This window comes from Pelobates fuscus, chromosome 10 (assembly GCF_036172605.1).
Source record: "Pelobates fuscus isolate aPelFus1 chromosome 10, aPelFus1.pri, whole genome shotgun sequence".
In the NCBI taxonomy this organism is placed as follows: Eukaryota; Metazoa; Chordata; class Amphibia; order Anura; family Pelobatidae; genus Pelobates; species Pelobates fuscus.
In genome coordinates, this window is record NC_086326.1 from 11295643 (window position 1) to 11319106 (window position 23464).

General features: G+C 42.8%; 1 protein-coding gene across 1 annotated transcript in view; it reads right to left on the minus strand.

Moving 5' to 3' along the window:
• The window catches only part of LOC134575354 (alpha-2-macroglobulin-like protein 1), a 134167-nt gene that overhangs the window by 18897 nt on the left and 91806 nt on the right, over positions 1-23464 (minus strand). The gene's annotated exons all lie outside the window — the stretch shown is intronic.

The window sequence follows — 23464 nt, forward strand, 5'->3', positions numbered from 1 at the left end:
GCCAGCCCCACCAAGGCAGACATACTCCTCCTACAGGAGACACATTACTCAGACGTGCGCTCCTTCCCTCTCCTGAGCCGCCACTTTCAGACCTGCCACCTAGCCAACTCATGTAAACACAATGGAGTGGCGATCCTCCTAAAGAAAACATGCCCCCTCCAGGTCACCTCCACACTCAAAGACCCTAATGGCCGCTTCCTCACAGTAACAATAGGCCCGTCCAAATACACTATCACATCCATCTACTCCCGCACAACCCCAGACCTAGAATTTTGGCTCACCCTGCAAGCCCACCTCGGCCTACACCCTTACCACCACCAAATCATAGGCAGAGATTTCAACGTCACGATTTCCCCAACGATAGACAGACAAAAACAGCCACCTAGGCCTACCACAAATACCCAACCATCCAGATCAGACAAACACATGGCAGACTTCATCTCTAAAACCAAAATGATAGATATATGGAGACTACAGCATCCAACAACACAGGAACTATACCTTGTACCCACATCCACACGGCACCTACTCCCGCATAGACTAGCTCCTAATCTCTCCATGTCTACTCCAGTGTGGCGGAACCAACCTCGTCACTGTCCACTGGAGAGGCCTGGTTGCTCGCCTGCTCCTTTTAGACTATGGTCCTGCATTTTAAACTTTTATTTTACCTGCAGAAAGGTTTATTCGTGCCTTTCTGCGGACTGTTAAAGCCATGCTACCCCAGATAGCTATGCCATGGAGCCCAGCCGTATACTGAAAGACTGTATGAAAGACTTTGGCTCCATGGCGATTGAACTGTATGTATGTGATCTGGGCACCATCCGGTAATAATGTGCGCTCAGATCTAGGCTATCTGGGGATAGGTGGAATGTGTATGTTCTATGTGATAAATGTGACAGTATGTATTTTTATGTCTTTTATTGTCCTTTGTCTGCCATGTGGCTAATGGAGTTTTGCCTATGTCCTTGGAGATAATTGGATTACTTCCCAATTATTTCCAGGATAGACTCTGTGGAACTGGTTTTGGGCAGAAAAGCCATGCTGCATTTGGTCAAATAGGACTTTCGCTTAATTTTTTAACCCCTGGATGGAATCGGCTGAATTTTGGTTATGTTTATATTTAAAGTATGCTGATTTATGTGAATAAGATGCATATTTTTAAAGTTACAGTGTATGTATAAAAAGTGTATTTTTCCTGCCTGTGATAAATTACATTAACCCATTGTGTTCAGTAATTATGTCACAGGCAGAGGGGAGGGATTGTAGGTTTCTGCTGGGTGTGTTTTATGGTTCTCCTGTAAATGATTGGTTGTACTGTGTCCCACCCTGTGGGATGTCCCCTTGCATGGGGACTAGCATAAAAAGCCAGTGTGTGGCCATTACAGCTCTGCTTGACCCTCAAAACGAAGTGTCGTCTCGTTATTGGGGGAATTGGATTGTATGCTGATTGCCAGGAGTGTAAGCTGATTGTATGCTTTTCCTGTTCAGCTGTTTACAGCATTCATATGCTTGAGAGCATTTATATGCTTCTCCGGTTCGGTGATTGTGGTGTCTGCCAGAGTGCTTGGAGTCCTCAGGAAACGCTAGGAGCATTCTTTAACGGAGGTACCCAGTCGGGGTGCCCATCGATCCGTTTCATCCCGCTTACGACAACGACATCCCTAGGCAATATTACATGGTCCGACCACGCTGACATATCTATGACGTTCCAACCATCGCACATCTCCAGACCCTGGTCTTGGAGGCTCAACCCAATTTTACTCCACGACCCACAAACAGTGCAACAACTCAAACACTATGTTACAACAAACAAAGGCTCAGTGCAATAGCGCGGATCTGAGCGCTGTTTGGATATATTGAGCGCTCACATCCGCGCTATACAGTCAAATCGACATGGGGTTTAAGGTCCAATAAGCCCAAACAGAGTTTTTGAAGGGCAATACAGTCCAGGGGCCATAGTCGCAGGGCAAGAGGTTAGTCATTAGTCCTCTCCAGGCACAAGTGGCAAAGGGCACATTGCGAACAATAAACTCCAACCCAACACGAACCCACTTTCCTTCCCCATGTACAACGGAACAAGGCAGGGCTGCACACTATCCCCTATCCTATTCGCTCTCTCCCTCGAACCCTTATTGCACCTCATTCGCACCACACCTACAATCACAGGTATTAAGATCCGCGCACAAACCTACAAAGCGGCGGCATATGCTGATGACCTCTTACTGTCACTTACAGACCCGCTACACATGCTCCCACCACTCCTCCGGCTCTTGGACGACTACTCAGAGGTCGCGGGGTACCGGCTGAACCTTGGTAAAACTGAAGCATTAACGCTAAACATGGCAGCAACTAAAAAGAAACAATACTACGAAACACGTACACCTTCCAATACAAAACCTCACATATCTCATACTTAGGAATAGCACTACCTGCGGAACTACACCGCACATATGCTGTAAACTTCACACCGATGATACAAAAAGCAACAAATTATCTGCTCAGCTGGAGGGACCTGTCTTTGTTGTGGCTGGGACGCCTAGCCTCGATAAATAAGAATCTACTGCCACGCTTTCTCTATCTATTCCAAACCCTCCCTATCCCAATACCCATCTCAGACTTTAAATACTTACAAACACAAATCAACAAGTTCATCTGGTTGAATAAATGACCCAGAGTGAAAAGGTCAACGATGTACATCCCCAACAGACTAGGTGGCCTGGGCCTGGCCTGCCCCACCTTCAACACTACTACCACGCGACCCAACTCACCCACATACAAAACTTACACACCCCACCAGGAACCAAACGCTGGGTAAAATTAGAACACTACGTATTTGGCCACGACTTCCCCTCCATATACCTATGGGTCCCGCGGAAATATCGACCAACACTCTCGAACTCGATACACATATGGGACAAATACCCTATCATTAACAACCTGACACCCCTGATCCTCATACTGCACAACAAAGCCTTAAGCCCTGGCATAAACCCCAAAGATTTCACGCACTATGAATATAACTACCTTTATAGGCTCTACCACTTCTTTGCAGGAGGGAAACTACTCCAGTACAATGACCTACCCCAACAGCACTCCCCGTACAACACACATGATCTCTTTAGATACATACAGCTAAAAAGCTTCCTAGAACTCCCAGAAAACACAACAGCTGCCACCAACAGACTCACAACCTTCGAACGAGCATGCATACACAACCCAACCCGCAAGGGCCAGATCACAGATAACTACCTATTATTAATCACCACCCTACCCCCTGGAGCAATGGCCTATGTGGCGGCTTGGGAGAGGGACCTGGGCCCACTAGAGGACCCGACAGACTGGCAGGACATATGGGAGGCCATTGCATCCATATCCATTTGTGAAACCACAAGGAACAGACACACACACAAGCCATGGACACACCAACTTAGAACCCCCAACGACCCCCAAAGACATACCACCTAACACCCCAGACCATTGGTTACAAAGTTTTATGTTTGGTACTTATATGTCAGTATACATAGTACTTATGTTACACTGTTTTTACTGTTTTTTTTTTTACCGTTTTATACAATGCACCTTCTAACAGGCTACCTGGGCCAATAACCCGACTGACAGAACCTGCGCAAATCATAATTGCGACCAACTCTCTAACAAAAAGGAAACTATGTAAGAAACCTGCTATGCGCAACTCACACATGGACAAGACGCATAGAATACATGTATATGATGGCTTGTATTACAACTGTTTCTTCTCTGTAAAAAACTCTATATAGAAGATGAAAAAAAAATGTAATAAACAGAATGTTTAAAAAAAAAAAAGAAGAAGAAAAGAGATGCACTCTGTGCTATTCCAATAATAAATGAGTATTTAATCCATATAAGGGGTAACATATATATCCGATCGACATTTCGACCTGTTCGGGTCTTCCTCAAGATCAATATGTTAAACATTTTATCTATATATAAGAAAAATATAAAAGTGTACTCACCAATGGTGTCAGAATCCCTCAACCCCTCCGTGTAAACCCACAAGTGAGTGCCATAGGTCACATGAAGTGACATATCTGAACGTGATGGCGTGATGCGTGGTTACTAGGATACCGATAAACATACAAATTAAAGTATCGGCATAACATTATCCGTGTAAACTGAACGTTGTAGGGGAGTGACTGAAATTTCATGCAAATCTATGCATTAGGAATGTGTCATGTATTCAACCTCAGCAATGGTTTCAAAAAATAAAACATAATAGTGTCAACCATGCTAAAACACTAAAAAAAGTGTATGTGACAAAATTGTTAACTAATGTGTATAAATCATCCCCGTGCAATACCAAAGTCCAGAATTAAGTGTATAAAGGAAAAAATAAAACAAAAAAATAAAAGTTCAAAAACATTCAAATGCTATGGATAGATCATGGAAAAGGCAGTAATGACTTAATATTATTAAAGAGTATTCATAAAGCTGATTCTATATATAACAGCAAACAGAGAATTAATATGATTAACACAAAATATGTATTAGATAGCAAGAGACTACAAATCTAAGAATATCCATTACCATAACTTCATAATAGGATGTTGTCTACTGCATACAAGCCACTTAGGGCACCAGGAAGAGTCCTGGGTAGCTATTCCGCTATTTCTATACATATTGTTCTTATCATTGTACAAAAATCGTACCAACTGATTTGCATATTAAATGCAAAATTGTATTCCTATTAGGATTTGTCCGACATACACGGTATATCCTATATACATGAATATATTGGGCATTTAATTCATCCCATGGAGAATAAAGGGGTTTCTCAAATAAAGAATATACAAAGCAGAGCCAGCGGACAATTAAAGCTGTATTCATTCATAAAAACATAGAATATACTATATTTTCATTGAGTCACCTAGGAGCCACAGTGTCCAATCTGTATATCCATTGTGCTTCACACTGTAGTAATATTTTCTATCACCCCCTCTAGGTAGGGGGGTGGGGGAGTATGGTCAATCACTGAGAATCGTAAGGTAGTCTGTGTTCCATGGTAAGAAAATGCTTTGCCACTGGTTTGTCGCTATATTGGATTTTGGAAGGCAGTAGTGATAATGGATCGGTGGCCGTGTATTGGATCTCTAAGTGTGAGATTAGTTTTTCCAACATACGATAGACCGCAGGGACATGTGATTATGTATATCACACGGTCAGTGGTGCATTTTATATATTGAGATATATTAATTCTCTGACCACTATAAGAATGTGCAAATGTCATTCCACTGACCATCTGACTACACATCACACATCCACTGCATCTAAATTGGTTTACGATAATATTGTAGCGGATCATTCCTGACCAGCATGTCCTTCAAATTCCTACTTCTCCTATAGCTGATCACGGGTGGCCGTTGAAATATTCTTGTAAGGATTTGTCTGAACGTAGTAGTCTCCAGTGTTTGTTGATAGATTCTCTGATTTTGGGTGAACCTGTAGGAATTGTTATTGGTAAATATATCTTGGGATCTACAGGTTCTTTTCTGCTCCTGTCTTTGCATACTTCCAGATTCCAAATCATAGATCAAATAGAATAGTAAGTTGTTAAATAAAAATGTGGAGAAACTAGAGGAAAATTTTTTAAACAACAAGGAGAACAAATTGAGTCGTGATAAAGAAGATTACAAGAAAGGTACTCAAAGGAAGTGGAGGAAGAATAATAAATTTATGGGTCCCCAGGGTAGGAATATAAGGAATAATAGACCCCATCAATATAATCAGGGGGCCAGAAAGAGATATGAAGCATATACTACTTCTGAGGAAACCAAAACAGCTAAGAAAAACTATGGTATAAATAATACTCCTAGGAAATTTAGGACGGTTGTGAACCATGAAGATACAGATAGAGTAGTAAGAAGGAAGGAAATACAAGCTAACACCATTAATAGGAAAACAAAAGATAAGCCCAGTCAGCAGGAAGTTTTTTTAGAGAACCGACCAAGAGGCCACTATTCAAAAAATCAGAATGTATGGACCCACAAGAACAGGTTTTTCCCCCTACAGATTACTCAGACACCACCGAAAAAGAGAAAACTATTGGGAGCCACTGGAGGACTAGGGGATATAGAGGAGGGAGAAATGTCCGACTAAACAAAACACCTAGCAGCGAGGGCATTTTGAATTTATCCTCAGTGATTTTAAGTCCAGAACAATTAAGTGTTCTGAACAAAGGTTTAAAATTCGCCCCACAAGCTGATCCAAATTTATTTGAATTGTTCATCGACACTCAAAAGTTTTTGAGAAAATTAACAATAAAAAGATTTTTTGAAAAGAAAAAAGACACCACACCAATGATAGGAACCGTTCCAGACATTCCCGACAAAGATAGGACATCTGTTGATGAAAGACAAACCCCAGAGACCATCCATTCAGGTTTTAAAAATAAATCCAAATTCTTTCCCACTTGGGAAACGGGGGATCATATCCCGTTTTTTCATGAGTGATTTCGAAAAAATTTCCACGAATAAGAAAAAAGAGAATTTAACTAAGAGAGAGAAACAAGCCCTTAAACTATTGAAAGACAACAGGGAGATAGTAATCAGACAGGCTGATAAAGGGGGGAGTATTGTGGTCCTAAATAGAGACGACTACATGAAAGAGTCCCAAAGAATATTGGGTGACACTGATACCTATAAAATTTTAAAAAGTAACCCCACATGTGATTTTAAGAAAAAGTTACATGAAATTTTAAATGAGGGTTATGATAAAGGTATTATAGATAAAGGAGAACTTGATTATTTGCTTATCTCGTCCCCCAAGACAGCAGTCTTCTATTACCTACCAAAGGTACATAAGAGCCTTACATCCCCACCAGGAAGACCCATCATTAGTGGGATTGGCTCGATGACCAGCAACATCTCACAGTACATCGATTTTTTTCTTCAGAAATACGTTGCACAAACAAGATCGTATGTCAAGGATTCCGCCCAGATTATTAGGGAGTTTGAAGATTTCGAGTGGTGTGATGAATATCTCTGGGTAACTGTGGATGTAGCATCCTTATATACTGTTATAGATCACGAGAAGGGTATAGATGCCGTCCATAGGATTTTAATGAAAGACCCAGAAATGAATACAGAGCAGATTTCTTTCATCTTAACTCTCATAAGGTTCATTCTGTTCCACATTTTTTTTTGGTTTGAGGGGATTTTTTACCTTTAAACTTGTGTAACAGCAATGGGTACCAGGTTCGCACCGAGTTATGCTAATATTTTTGTGGCAGACTGGGAATTTCAGAACATTTGGCAGAACAACCCATTCGGTGCGAACCTGCTACATTGGAGAAGATATATTGACGATGTTTTAATAATTTGGAAGGGGGGAAGGAAGGTTTTAAATGAGTTTTTGTCTTTTATTAATTTTAATACCTATGGTCTTAAATTTACTGAAGAAATTCACGACACACATATAAATTTGTTAGACCTGACTCTATTTATAAAAGAAGGAAGAGTCAGAAGTAAGACCTATTTTAAACCCACAGATGGGAATGGATTCATCGAATTTTCTAGCTGCCATAACCGCAATTGGTTGACAAATATTCCAAGGGGGCAACACATGAGAATCTTTAGAAATTGCACAGACAGGGACGATTTTAAACAACAAGCACAAATTTTAAACAAGAAATTTCAAGATAGGAACTATCCCAATGATCTTTTATTTAAAACTCAACAAAAGATAGAAGGTTTCCAGAGGAAGGATCTCCTAGTAGATAAAGACAAACATAAAACTACGAATAATAAAAGCCATAGAAATGACTTTGATTTTGCCTTCCTCACTAAAAATAATGGTAGGGCGAATCTAATTGAAAGATCCATACGGAAAAATTGGCCCATTCTATTGCAGGATCAGTATCTAAAAAGGGTCTTACCATCAAGACCGAAAGTGCTATACAAAAAAACTAATAATCTGAAAAATATTTTAGCACCTAGCATACTACCTAAGGAAGGCAAGGAAAAGGAGCATTTTTTATCCAGGAAACCTAATGTTTTTTTTTTAAATGTGGCAGATGTAATACTTGTAAATTTCAAGTAAACAAAACTACGGAATTCAGGAGCACAGTCACAAAGGAGGTTTTTAAAATAAAACATTTTATTAATTGTCAGAGTAAAAATGTTGTATATTTATTACAATGCAAATGTGGCGTCCAGTATATAGGACGCACCATTAGAAAACTTCATGTTAGACTGCTTGAACATTTTAATGGGATTAATAATAAAAATATGAAACATAGTGTTCCGAAACACTGTACCACCTGCAATGTTTTTAACTGGAAAGATTTTATTTGCATTGGGATTGATTTAATTAAACCACACTGGAGAGGGGGGAATACTGAGAAAATGTTGGCAATGAGGGAAACCGAATGGATATATAGAATGAAATCATCGGTTCCCTCGGGCCTTAATACGGATCTTGACATACTGGTTTTTATAGATTAACCTGCATATATTAACTTGTTTTTTATATCCCCTTTTTATTCAGATTTCCTATTTTACTATATATATATTTTTATCTTTATATTTATCTTTGTTCCTGTTTGTGCAATGAAGAAAGTGAAAACAAGAGAAAGCTCCTCAATTCTTTGGATCTCACAAAATTATTCTCACCACACAGAGGTTGCCATTTTTATAACCTTCCATGGCCTCTTGATCTCATTTATTTATTTTATACTTGTTCCTTATCGAATTATGTTGATTTTTTACTCTCTATATTTTGTATTTATTTCGATGGATTTGATATCTGACTATTTGATATTCTCCATACATTCCGTTAAAATTCACAGATTGATTGTTCATTTTTATGACATCTTGAAGATAGTTTTTCTATGTTAGCCTTAAATATATATACATGTAATTTATATCATAAATGTAGTGATGCAAATGGGCTATCATGTCTTATTTTACTCTTTATGTACATATATACATGTAGATTTTTATACATCTTTTATATACCATATTTTCTGTAGCTGCAAGTAAAGTTAATATAACTAATTCTTTGACCCTATTGGTCATCTCCATTTCTTTAAGGCCCAATTTGTATCTTTATTTAGGATGCTGGAATTGTAATTATACCGAGATTGGATATAGGCAGGTCTGTGAATTCAGACCGCATTATTTTTGAGCGCTCCAAGTGGAGTTTTGCTCGTTTTGCGGCTGTGTATATTACACATAAAGTTTATTTGCGTTCCAGCATGGTTGACGCATGCGCACTCCGACCAACCGCACGTCATTACGTATGACGGCGCGCACGGCACGGACTGCGCATGCGCAACCATCAATTGTCGGCCAGACCGGCGGATTTAAAAGAGGAAGAAGACCGGCAGAAATTCAGCAAGCTCCTGAGGAAGTCGTTATCGACGAAACGCGTTGAGCACCGAGCACCTACAAGAACCCTGCATTTTTGGTATAGCAGTCTGTCTCTACATGCATTCCATTTTTGAAGTATTTGTGCACTTTATGCCATTTTTGCTTAAGAGATAACATTATTGGCACTTTGTATGCTTTGCACTTTAGCATTTGGCACTTTACTACATTCAAGCATTGTATAAATATAGCTGCTACCTTTAGGGGTTCTTGATTCACTTGTTATTTTATCGACTTTTGTGCATGTTGCACTTTTAGATATTGTTCTAATAAATTGGACTTTATATTTCCACATATTTTTTATGGCATCATTCTGAATTAGATTACCACACATCTTAATGCCTGTGGCGCCCTGTAGTCTGTACTAGAGTCCAGACTTTGTGTTTATTTCAGATTCCAAATCACCCTGACTATTTTGTGCTGTTTCCAATGTTTGGGATTGATACCCTCTAGTTCTAAATCTGTTTCACATTTCCACTAATTGAGTGTCTCTATTATCAGACTCACTGTTGTACCTATATACTCTCAAAATTTGAGATATAAGTAAGGATTTTAAAAATTTGTTGCGGGTGGAAACTTGAGGCCATTAATAGGGTATTACGGTCTGTTTGCTTGCAAAACAAGGTGTAACCCAATTTCTCATGTTACTTATAGATTGTTACATCCAAAAATTGTATTTAATGTTGGTCCCAATTCGAACTCAATGTCACGGGTGATGGTGATTGGTTGATATCCATTACCATTTGTTCTAATTTCTCAGAAGTACCTGTCCAGATCAAAAATATATCATCCACAAACCAATGATAGTGCCTGATATGTTTACCATATTTCTGTAAGATACATATACGCTCAAATATGTACATAAATGCATTGGCATTCGATGGTGCCATGGCGCTCCCATTGCTGTCCCTGAGAGTTGGAGAAAGAATTTATTCTCAAACTTAAAATAATTGCATGAAAGAGCAATAAAGAAGAAATCCATGAGATATTCGATGGGAGGTCCTTCATATAGTTTTGATTCACTTAAGACGTTCCTCAAAGCCTGCACACCATCACCATGTGGTATGATAGTGTACAGGCTCTGGACATCAATAGTTACAAAGAGGAATTTTTCTTCTATAGAAAATACTTGATTGATGTTAGTAATAAAGTCTTGTGTGTCTCATAGTTAGGTGGGTAGTGCCATGACACTTTCCTTGATAAAGGTATCAATATATCTGACAATCGGTTCTAGTAGATTCTCTCTGGCTGACATTATAGGTCTTCCCAGAGGGTTTTGCGGGTCTTGGGTAATGTGTACATCACCAGGTGTTTAGGATGTTCAACCAATAAGAACTTGACTGTTTTCATATCCTGGTACTCACATTGTACCCCTAGATCAATGAGGTTTTTAATTATTTTCTGGAATTTTGACACTGGATCAAAAGGGAGCTTAGAATACGTATTACATAGAAACATAGAATGTGACAGCAGATAAGAACCATTTGGCCCATCTAGTCTGCCCAATTTGTGAAATACTTTCATTAGTCCCAGGCATGATCTTATAGTTAGGATAGCCTTATGCCTATCCCACGCATGCTTAAACTCCTTCATTGTGTTAACCTCTATCACTTCAGCTGGAATCCATTCCATGCATCCACTACACTCTCAGTAAAGTAATGCTTCCTGATATTTTTAAACCTTTGCCCCTCTAATTTAAGTCCTCTTGTTGTGGTAGTTTTTCTTCTTTTAAATATGGTCTCCTTTATTGTGTTGATTCCCTTTATGTATTTAAATGTTTCTATCATATCCCCCCTGTCTCGTCTTTCCTCCAAGCTATACATGTTAAGATCCTTTAACCATTCCTGGCAAGTTTTATCCTGCAATCCATGAACCAGTTTACTAGCCCTTCTCTGAACTCTCTGTAAAGTATCAATATCCTTCTGGAGATACGTTGTCCTGTACTGCGTACAATACTCCAAGTGAGGTATCACCAGTGTACAATGGCATGAGCACTTCCCTCTTTCTACTGCTAATACCTCTCCCTATACAACCAAGCATTCTGCTGGCATTTCCTGCTGCTCTATTACATTGTCTGCCTACCTTTAAGTCATCAGAAATAATCACCCCTAAATCCCTTTCCTCGGATGTTGAGGTTAGGACTCTATCAAATATTCTGTACTCTGGATTTTTATGTCCAAAATGCATTATCTTGCACTTATCCACATGAAATGTCGGTTGCCACAACTCATGACCATTTTTCTAGTTTACCTAAATCATTTGCCATTTGGCTTATTGGTGTCTAGTGATGTACCGAACGGTTCGCTGGCGAATAGTTCCTGGCGAACATAGCGTGTTCGCGTTCGCCATGGCGGGCGAACATATGCGCGGTTCGATCCGCCCCCTATTCATCATCATTGAGTAAACTTTGACCCTGTGCCTCACAGTCAGCAGACACATTCCAGCCAATCAGCAGCAGACCCTCCCTTCCAGACCCTCCCACCTCCTGTACAGCATCCATTTTAGATTCATTCTGAAGCTGCATTCTTAGTGAGAGGAGGGAAAGTGTAGCTGCTGCTGATTTGATAGGGAAATGGATAGCTAGGCTAGTGTATTCAGTGTCCACTACAGTCCTGAAGGACTCATCTGATCTCTGCTGTAAGGACAGCCCCCCAAAAAGCCCTTTTTAGGGCTAGAACATCAGTCTGCTCTACTCTGCCAACCTCTGCCACTGCACAGTGCCACTCTTATCTGGTGTCGCAATAGATTGCATTTAAAAACCAAAAAACTTTTTTTACTGTTATAGATTAAATAGCAGTTAGTTGTCTGCAAGCGTCAGAAAGTCACCCCCTTGCCGGGCGTCTGACAGCTCGCTTGTCTGAACTATTAGCCTGACAGCTTTTACCATACAAGCTGGTGGAGTCTGAGGCGTTCCAAAAATTTGTAGCTATTGGGACACTGCAGTGGAAGGTACCCGGCCAAAATTTCTTTGCACAAAAGGCAATCCCCAACCTGTATTCGATTGTGCAAAAGGAAGTAATGGCATGTCTGGCACACAGTGTTGGGGCAAGGGTCCATCTGACCACTGATACCTGGTCTGCAAAGCATGGTCAGGGCAGGTATATCACCTACACTGCGCATTGGGTAAACCTGCTGACGGCGGACAAGCATGAAATGCGTGGCTCTGCAGAGGAGTTGGTGACACCGCCACGACTTGCAGGCAGGCCTGCTGCCACCTCCTCTACTCCTCCTACTCCATCCTCTTCCATAACCTCCTTGGCTGAGTCCAATTCTGCTGCTGCGTCTTGCTCCACATCAACGGCACCCCCCCAGCTCCCCAGGTACTATTCCACATCCCGGATACGGCAGTGTCACACCGTCTTGGGGTTGATTTGCCTGAAAGCAGAGAGTCACACCGGACCAGCACTCCTGTCCGCCCTGAATGCACAGGTGGAAAAGTGGCTGACTCCGCACCAACTGGAGATCGGCAAAGTGGTTTGTGACAATGTAAGAAATTGTTGGCGGCATTGAATTTGGGCAAGTTGACACATGTACAAAAAGAGAAGTCCTGCGCTCACTCCCATCACTAATGGTCCGGCAGCAAGGACTACAATACACATCAGCCCCAATATATAGTAAAAACCAAAGAAAAGAAAAAGTTACCTGCGCTCTCTCCTTAATCCCTATGTATATTTAGACAAATGGAGGTCATTTTGTTGCTCCAATGGCCATTGGAGGGAATGCCCGCCTGCCAACGTCAAGGCAGACCCCCCTAAGCGGGTCCTACACTGACCCTTCAGCCTGCTTCCTTGAGCTTCTGGCAAAGATATCTCTAATGAGTCAGAGAGGGGTATTTTTTATATACACCCCTATATACGTATTAACCCTTAATAGGGAACACATGGGATGGGCGGCAGCATTGTAACCAGGCTGTGTGATACAAAGTAAATACAAATACAAAAAGAGAAGTCCTGCGCTCACTCCCATCACTAATGGGCCGGCAGCAAGGGGGCTGATGTGTATTGTAGTCCTTGCTGCCGGCCCATTAGTGATGGGAGTGAGCGCAGGACTTCTCTTTTTGTATTTGTATTTACTTTGTATCACACAGCCTGGTTACAATGCTGCCGCCCATCCCATGTGTTCCCTATTAAGGGTTAATAAGTATATAGTGTGTATCAGGGTATCAGGGTCCCTGAGGATAGGTGTCAATCCATATCTACCAAGTGACCCTATGTAGGGGGAACAGTCCCTATTCTGCTCTGTGTCAGTGTGTATCAGGGTCTCTGAGGACAGGTGTCAATCCATATGTCAGTTGTCAATCCATATCCATTGTGATTTAGGAATGTTAGGTGATTTATGCCCTTTATGGATTAAAACCAGACTCTGCATCAACTGTGTAATTTTCCATGGGAGTTTTGCCATGGATCCCCCTCCGGCATGCCACAGTCCAGGTGTTAGTCCCCTTGAAACAACTTTTCCATCACTATTGTGGCCGGAAAGAGTCCCTGTGGGTTTTAACATTTGCCTGCCCATTGAAGTCTATGGCGGTTCGCCCGTTCGCGAACATTTGCGGAAATTTGCGTTCGCCATTCGCGAACCGAAAATTTTATGTTCGCGACATCACTATTGGTGTCATTTAATTGGCGACAAATCTTTTTGATATTCGTGGTACGATAGGATGACAGTGGCCCCTCCCTTATCCGCAGGCCTGGATAATAGTGTTTGAATCTTGCGTTAGATCTTGTAGGGACAGCTTTTCTCCCTGTGTCAAATTATGATGGTGTTTGGGAGGATTTTTTTATCGCTTTTTCCATGTCTGTTTTAACTGTCTGCATAAAGGTTTTAATCAAAGAATTTGGGTCTTTGATCCTCAGAAAAGTCCCAAACTGGGACTGAAACGTCAATCCACCTTTTAATCATTTTTTCAAAAAAGTAAGGAAATTTTTTATCTTTGAATGACTGAGTGCTAGCCTATGTATATTTGAACTATCTGGATATTGAAGCCCTTGGATTGCTGCACTCAGCATAATAGCATGGAGCATATATATATATATATATATATATATAGGCACAAGCTACAAAAACTACTTATGGCCACTAAGGGTACCCTAACAGCCAGACCAAGCTAAAAATACGTTTTGGAAAAGAAGAGAAAAGAAAATAACTTAGTGTTCATAATTCAGAACTACGACACCAACACCAATGAAAATGCAACAGTTTGCTGGTAAGGTAAGTAAAGTAAGTGCAATGAGCCCAGGACACAAAATACTAATATCTGTTACCAAACTAACCAAAGGAAATTGAAGTGTGATAAATGACTCAGTTGACTATACGTGCAAAAGTACCCCCAGATATGCAATGGTTGACATGAAGTATACCTGGTGAGACATTACATAATGATTTGTCTAAATATACATAGGGATTAAGGCAAGAGTGCAGGTAACTTTTTTTTTCCCCTTTAGTTTTTACTATATATTGGGGCTGATGTGTACTGTAGTCATTGCTGCCGCCCAGTAGTGATGGGAGTGAGCGCAGGACTTCTCTTTGTATTTACTTTGTATCACACAGCCTGGTTACAATGCTGCCACCCATCCCATGTGTTCCCTATTAAGGGTTAATAAATATATAGGGGTGTATATAAAAAATACCCCTTTCTGTCTCAGTGGAGATATCTTTGCCAGAAGCTCAAGGAAGCAGGCTGAAGGGTCAGTGTAGGACGCGAGGCTATGCCTCGTGGATAAGTCGAGGGTAAAACTTAGGGCTATGAAATTCTGCGATTTTTATAATTATATACACACACACTCATACAAACACACACTGCATTATATACACACACACACTCATACAAACACACACTCTGCATTACACACACACTCATACAAACGCACACTCTGCATTATAAACGCACACACTCTGCATTACACACACACTATGTGCGTATATAATGCAGAGTGTGTGTGTGTGTGTGTGTGTATATATATATATAATGCAGAGTGTGTGTGTGTTTGTATGAGTGTGTGTTTGTGTGTGTGTGAACTGGGTGGGGGGATGGCATTTTTATTATTTTTATTTTAAAAAAAATATTTATTAGTTTTTTATTTTATAATTTTTTTTTATTTTAATAATTTTTTTTTGTTTTTTATTATTTATTTTTTTCGTCCCCCCACCCTGCTTGTTAGCTGGCCAGGGAGGGGGGCTATAACTCCCTGGTGGTCCAGTGGCTGTTTAGGAGGGGGTTGGCAGAGAGTGCTTACTTACCTTCACAGCAGCTCCTGTCATCTCCCTTCTCCTCCGCGCCGGTCCCGTCAGCTCCTCTGTCAGCTTCCACTGCAAGTCTCGCGGTCTCTCGGCTCTCATGAGACTTGCAGTGGAGCTGACAGGGGAGCTGACCGGACCGGCGCGGAGGAGAAGGGAGCTGACAGGAGCTGCTGTGAAGGTAAGTAAGCGCTCTCTGCCAGACCCCAACAGGACCGCCGGGCTTGTAATGAGCCCGGCGGTCCTGCTCTGTATTATGGCAGTCTTATGGAGTATAAGTCGAGTGGGGGTTTTTCAGCACAAAAAACGTGCTGAAAAACTCGACTTATACTCAAGTATATACGGTATGTCAGGAGGTGAGGCTACGGTTCCCAAATTATCAAGCTGAGGATAACTAGCCGCAAGTGGCATAGTGACAGAAAGGCATAATATAAAACATAACAGTGCAGACATGTGGAGTAACTGAAAATTAACAGTTTCCATCAAAAGCTGGTACCAGATACCTGATTGTACTGAATTTAGGCAAGAGTTCCCTCTGCACATCCTTCCACTAGAAAGACCTGAAATGTGTATGAGAAAACACCCTGAAAACCCCACAGCCATTACATCAAATCCCATCGCGTACTGCAGGAAGGGAAATACCAGAACTAGCAAGTGCCTTAAGGTGGAGGTAATAAACACAGAAGAAGCCTGGATATGTTAAATGCATAGTGATAGGTATCAGGTTCTCGGATGTGTGCCGAGAGAGAGAAAAGACTTGCGTGGGCCTAACGAGGCCATGTGTAATATTGGAATGTAGTATGAAAGATTGTATCTCTTTGACCCTCGTATATTAGGAAATTGACGTATGCAATTGCCCAAATGAGGGGCCGGAATTGCCATAGTGCCCGTGGAGGGCCATGTGTAAACATATCGAGTGAAGGCTTAGTGAGGTCCATGTGTAGAGGCTTTGTAGTGGAAGGCAGAGTGCTCAATGTTAGTCATGAGCTGCTGGATGGAGAAATAGGGCTGCATGAGGGGTACGGATGTATGGAACAAACAAAAGCAGTATAAGCATACCAAGGTGCGGGTGTTGTGAAATGGCCAATAGTGAATACCTAGTTTTTGGTCCTGTCCATTTGTAAAGGTAGAATTATTAGTTAGGCTAGAAGGATGGCGACTATAAGGCCCATGCCAAAAGATGTCAAGTATACAACCAACACAATAGATTATATGGTGTCTTAATGTAGTTGACTTGAGACATAACATTGCTAATGCTGTGCAAGAACAAAGTGACAGTATGTGACGTAAGGATACAATTTATAGAATAAGGGATTAACATACCATGGAGTTTTGCAGGCAGAATAAGGGCTGTATAGGCCTAGCGAGTATAAGTGGTGTAATTAAATGTTGTAAGAAAGAGTGGTATATACATATAACCCCCATGCAGCGAAATGTACTTATGCATATCAGTCATATTGGGCTGTCCACATATGATGGGAATGAAATGAAGGCCCAGTATGGCCACATGTGAAGGCATTGGACCTGAAACAAGACCAAGACAGCATTTACTCACAGCCTTGCTATATGTGAGCAGTTTCAATATGAGATCTATGAAGGATATAATAAACTCGTCTGAATAGATATAGGTGAACCAAAGTCCTCAAAGTGAGGTAAAGATTGTGTACATAATGGAGGGATTACAACTACCCCATGAGATTGGCCAAGTTAGGGTCCTAAGGATAGATATGTTGCCGATAACATGTAGTGGGGTAGTATGCAAGCCCTGTAAGACTAATGTAATGCAAATGAAGTTTCGAATTAGGACATGGCATGTAGCCCACTGTGTGGCATATGAACGCACATTGTAAGTAGTGGTAGTAGAGTAATTTTTATTACATGTATTCTTATTTGTTTTTTTTAAATTATAGATGTCTGTATAAAAATACCAAATGTGAATTTATCTTGAATTTTGGAACACAGCCCCTTAATATGCCTATGTTGATAGGGTTTCAGTATGGAAGGGAACAAATCCATGTTCCTATTTGTTAGCTCAAGTACTTATGTACTTATGTACTTTTACATTAGCCCCTGAGTGTTTTTTTGCTAGATTAAGCATTTATGTGCAATAGTAGGTTGGACATTAGCTCCTAATTTACACTCCCATAAATGAGGAATCAAGTGAGTCCCCCACGTGGAAACCACGCCCCCCCGACCAATGAAAGAACAGAAGGGTCTGGATGACCATGACATTGTCAGAGGAAGCCTGGGTAGGCGGGCGAAACGCGTCACATACGTCACTGGAGAGGCGGACCCGGAAGTAATCACATGATCGGGACGGACGAAACCCGGAAGTGACTCTCTACAAACTTTCTGCTTGCTGTATTTATGCTCCTATGTGGGTAGCTATGTCAGCATAACCCACCACTCGCTAAGTAAGAGTTTCTAACCTTTGTTTTAGAATATGAGATACTATTCAATTAGAGGTCCTGCCTCTCTTTGGCCTATATTGCACAGTACTACCAGCTTCCAGTGAGCACACTACTTGGAGTTTATACAGCGTGGGAGTCTTCCCTCTTAAGTGGAGCATTGCAAACCCAGAGCCAGGGGTGATAGGGCTCTGGTAAATGTGAGTTTCCCCCCCATACCCTCCATTCACATATATTGTCTGGTCCAGATAGTCTGCACTATTCTATGTGTTTTTTGTATTTGCAGATCTTTTCCATCAGTTTAGCGCGCTCTTTTTGTTAAACATTTGTCTATATTCTGTATACACTTTTGTATCACTGTGGTTGAGTGCCGCCATACTGAACGTTTTATATTCTATAGCGCTCACACATTGTTGTTTTTTTGTTTAACCACATATATAGGCCCGAGTTTGGGCCTGACATAAATTTAGGCAGTCAGTTGCAACAAATAAATTTAAAACAGGGTGGCAACTGAAATGCATATGATACATTTTAAGAGTTTGAGTTTGTTTAGTAAGAAGATATTCCCCTTGAAACAGGATAAGGATTTTTTTTAATTTTTTAGTATACAGAGAATGCATAAAAAAAAAAGTTTATATTTCTTTTTCCTCAACAACATGTATAGACCCGAGTTTGGACAGTTGCAACACCTTGCCACATAAATACTAAATAATGTAGGCCTAATGAGTGCATGAATACCCGAAGGGCAGACAAAGAACACATAAAAAGAGGGGTGACAACCGAATTGCATGATAAAAGTCGATATGGCCAAATACAGTAAGTAAAAGCATGAACCTAATTGAGGCATCGCTGTAATGCTATGTACGATTAAAATAGGCTGAATTTGCATTTGTAGTGAAAGTTGCCATATCCGAATTAACAAACTTATTTTGTAGAGCAAAAAAAAAAAAAAATGTGCGAACAATAACAGCCACAGCTGGGCCAGACACAGCGGTGCCCCATGAGCTTCTAAGGTGGAGGCTGTTTACTAGAGTGAAGTAAAATTAATTCCTGCCTGGGCCGGACCCGGCGGTGCCCCATGAAGGAGGAGGGAGGAGGCTGTGGTTTACTAGTGAGGTAAAATGAATACCTGCCTGGGCCGGACCCGGCGGTGCCCCATGAAGGAGGAGGGAGGAGGCTGTGGTTTACTAGTGAGGTAAAATTAATTCCTGCCTGGGCCGGACCCGGCGGTGCCCCATGAAGGAGGAGGGAGTGGTTTACTAGTGAGGTAAAATTAATACCTGCCTGGGCCGGACCCGGCGGTGCCCCATGAAGGAGGAGGGAAGAGGCTGTGGTTTACTAGTGAGGTAAAATTAATTCCTGCCTGGGCCGTACCCGGCGGTGCCCCATGAAGGAGGAGGGAGTGGTTTACTAGTGAGGTAAAATGAATACCTGCCTGGGCCGGACCCGGCAGTGCCCCATGAAGGAGGAGGGAGGAGGCTGTGGTTTACTAGTGAAGTAAAATGAATACCTGCCTGGGCCGGACCCGGCGGTGCCCCATTAAGGAGGAGGCTGTGGTTTACTAGTGAGGTAAAATGAATACCTGCCTGGGCCAGACATGGCAGTGCCCCATGAAGGAGGAGGGAGGAGGCTGTGGTTTACTAGTGAGGTAAAATGAATACCTGCCTGGGCCGGACCCGGCGGTGCCCCATGAAGGAGGAGGGAGGAGGCTGTGGTTTACTAGTGAGGTAAAATGAATACCTGCCTGGGCCGGACCCGGCGGTGCACCATGAAGGAGGAGGGAGGAGGCTGTGGTTTACTAGTGAGGTAAAATTAATTCCTGCCTGGGCCGGACCCGGCGGTGCCCCATGAAGGAGGAGGGAGTGGTTTACTAGTGAGGTAAAATGAATACCTGCCTGGGCCGGACCCGGCAGTGCCCCATGAAGGAGGAGGGAGGAGGCTGTGGTTTACTAGTGAAGTAAAATGAATACCTGCCTGGGCCGGACCCGGCGGTGCCCCATTAAGGAGGAGGCTGTGGTTTACTAGTGAGGTAAAATGAATACCTGCCTGGGCCGGACCCGGTGGTGCCCCATTAAGGAGGAGGCTGTGGTTTACTAGTGAGGTAAAATGAATATCTGCCTGGGCCGGACACGGCGGTGCCCCATGAAGGAGGAGGGAGGAGGCTGTGGTTTACTAGTGAGGTAAAATGAATACCTGCCTGGGCCGGACCCGGCAGTGCCCCATGAAGGAGGAGGGAGTGGTTTACTAGTGAGGTAAAATGAATACCTGCCTGGGCCGGACCCGGCAGTGCCCCATGAAGGAGGAGGGAGGAGGCTGTGGTTTACTAGTGAAGTAAAATGAATACCTGCCTGGGCCAGACCCGGCGGTGCCCCATTAAGGAGGAGGCTGTGGTTTACTAGTGAGGTAAAATGAATACCTGCCTGGGCCAGACATGGCAGTGCCCCATGAAGGAGGAGGGAGGAGGCTGTGGTTTACTAGTGAGGTAAAATGAATACCTGCCTGGGCCGGACCCGGCGGTGCCCCATGAAGGAGGAGGGAGGAGGCTGTGGTTTACTAGTGAGGTAAAATGAATACCTGCCTGGGCCGGACCCGGCGGTGCACCATGAAGGAGGAGGGAGGAGGCTGTGGTTTACTAGTGAGGTAAAATTAATTCCTGCCTGGGCCGGACCCGGCGGTGCCCCATGAAGGAGGAGGGAGTGGTTTACTAGTGAGGTAAAATGAATACCTGCCTGGGCCGGACCCGGCAGTGCCCCATGAAGGAGGAGGGAGGAGGCTGTGGTTTACTAGTGAAGTAAAATGAATACCTGCCTGGGCCGGACCCGGCGGTGCCCCATTAAGGAGGAGGCTGTGGTTTACTAGTGAGGTAAAATGAATACCTGCCTGGGCCGGACCCGGCGGTGCCCCATTAAGGAGGAGGCTGTGGTTTACTAGTGAGGTAAAATGAATATCTGCCTGGGCCGGACACGGCGGTGCCCCATGAAGGAGGGAGGAGGCTGTGGTTTACTAGTGAGGTAAAATGAATACCTGCCTGGGCCGGACCCGGCGGTGCACCATGAAGGAGGAGGGAGGAGGCTGTGGTTTACTAGTGAGGTAAAATGAATACCTGCCTGGGGCAGACACGGCGATGCCCCATGAAGGAGGAGGGAGGAGGCTGTGGTTTACTAGTGAGGTAAAATGAATACCTGCCTGGGCCAGACATGGCAGTGCCCCATGAAGGAGGAGGGAGGAGGCTGTGGTTTACTAGTGAGGTAAAATGAATACCTGCCTGGGCCGGACCCGGCGGTGCCCCATGAAGGAGGAGGGAGGAGGCTGTGGTTTACTAGTGAGGTAAAATGAATACTTGCGCAGGCCGCACTAGGCCAGGACCAGCTTGTCTGGAGGCAGTTTGTGTTGATGACCTTTGAACTGGAAGTAGATGGTTCTGTACTGATCCAGACAGTCTCAGCCCAGAGGGAGGGGCGACCTGTGTATTTATAGCAATATCCCCTCCCACAACTAAGGCTCCGCGCACAGGCTCAGCCTTTCCATATATACACCCTGTTCCAAATTATTATGCAAATTCTATTTAAGTGTCACAAAGATTAAATATTTTGCTTTTCAGTTTAACTCATGGATGGCATTGTGTCTCAGGGCTCTTTTGATCACTAAAAACAATCTCGGACACCTGTGAGAGATTGCCAGGTGAGCCCAATTTAAGGAAAAACTACTAAAGGAGGGTGTTCCACATTATTAAGCAGAGCACCATTTTCATGCAATATGGAGAAGAAAAAGTATCTCTCTGCTGCCGAAAAGAGTGAAAATAGTTCAATGCCTTGGATGAGGTATGAAAACACTAGATATTTCACGAAAACTTAAGCGTGATCATCGCACTAGTAAGAGATTTGTGGCTGATTCAGAGTTCAGACGGGTTCGTGCAGATAAAGGCACATTGAGGAAGATTTCTGCCAGATCCATGCATCGGATCAAGAGAGCAGCTGCTAGAATACCATTACATAGCAGCAAACAGATATTTGAAGCTGCTGGTGCCTCTGGAGTCCCACGGACATCAAGGTGTAGAGTCCATCAGAGTCTTGCAACTGTGCATTAACCTTCTATTCGGCCACCACTAACCAATGCTCACAAGCTGATGAGTGCCGTGCAAACCTGGATGGTCCAGATGGAGGAGTAGTGGATGGTTGGTGGACGGCCACCCTGTTCCAACAAGGCTGCAATGTCAGCAAGGCAGTGGTGGAGTCATGTTTTGGGCCGGAATCATGGGAAGAGAACTGGTCGGCCCCTTTACGGTCCCCAAAGGTGTAAAGATGACCTGGTACAGAAGGAAGAACTATGCTTTCTGTAATAAAATCATCTTCATGCATGACAATGCACCATCTCATGCTGCAAAGAATACCTCTGCATCAATGGCTACTATGGGTATAAAAGGAGAGAAAGTCATGGTGTGGCCTCCATCCTCCCCTGACCTCAATCCTATTGAGAACCTTTGGAGCATCCTCAAACAAAATATGAGGGTGGGAGGCAGTTTACATCCAAACAGCAGCTCTGGGAGGCTATTCTGACATCTTGCAAACAAATTCAAGCAGAAACCAGCTCCTGTCAGCTCCCTCCTCCTCCACGCCGTCCGTTCAGCACCTCGGTCAGCTCCCAGTGTAAATCTTGCGAGAGCCGCGACTCTCGCAAGACTTACAGTGGGAGCTGACAGAAGAGCTGACCGGACGGCCAGAGGAGGAGAGAGCTGACAGGAGCTGCAGGAGAGGTACGTTACAGCTCTGACAGCCCCCCTCTACCCCCCACTGAACTGCCAATGCCACTGGACCACCAGGGAAGGAGAGCCCCCCTCCCTGCCATATATCAAGCAGGGAGGGGGGGACGAAAAAAAATATAATAATAATAATAAAATAATAATAATTAAATGAAATTAAAAATAATAAGAAATAGTAATATAAAAAAATTAAAATAATAATAAAAAATAATAAAATTGCCCACCCCCCACCAAGGCTCTGCAACACACACACACACACACACACACACACTGCACTCATACACACACACACACACACACACACACACTGCATTCATTATACACACACTGTAAATAAATATTCAATTAAAATTTTTTTTTTTTTTAGGATCTAATTTTATTTAGAAATTTACCAGTAGCTGCTGCATTTCCCACCCTAGTCTTATACTCGAGTCAATACGTTTTCCCAGTTTTTTGGGGTAAAATTAGGGGCCTCGGCTTATATTCGGGTCGGCTTATACTCGAGTATATACGGTACATCAATTATTTAGGTAAATGAGAAAAATCTCATTTGCATAATAATTTGGAACAGGGTGTATACACACACTCCCCACAACACACACACAGGCACACTCAGCCCACCCTCTACATACATCTCTCAGGCACCTCCATACACAATGCTC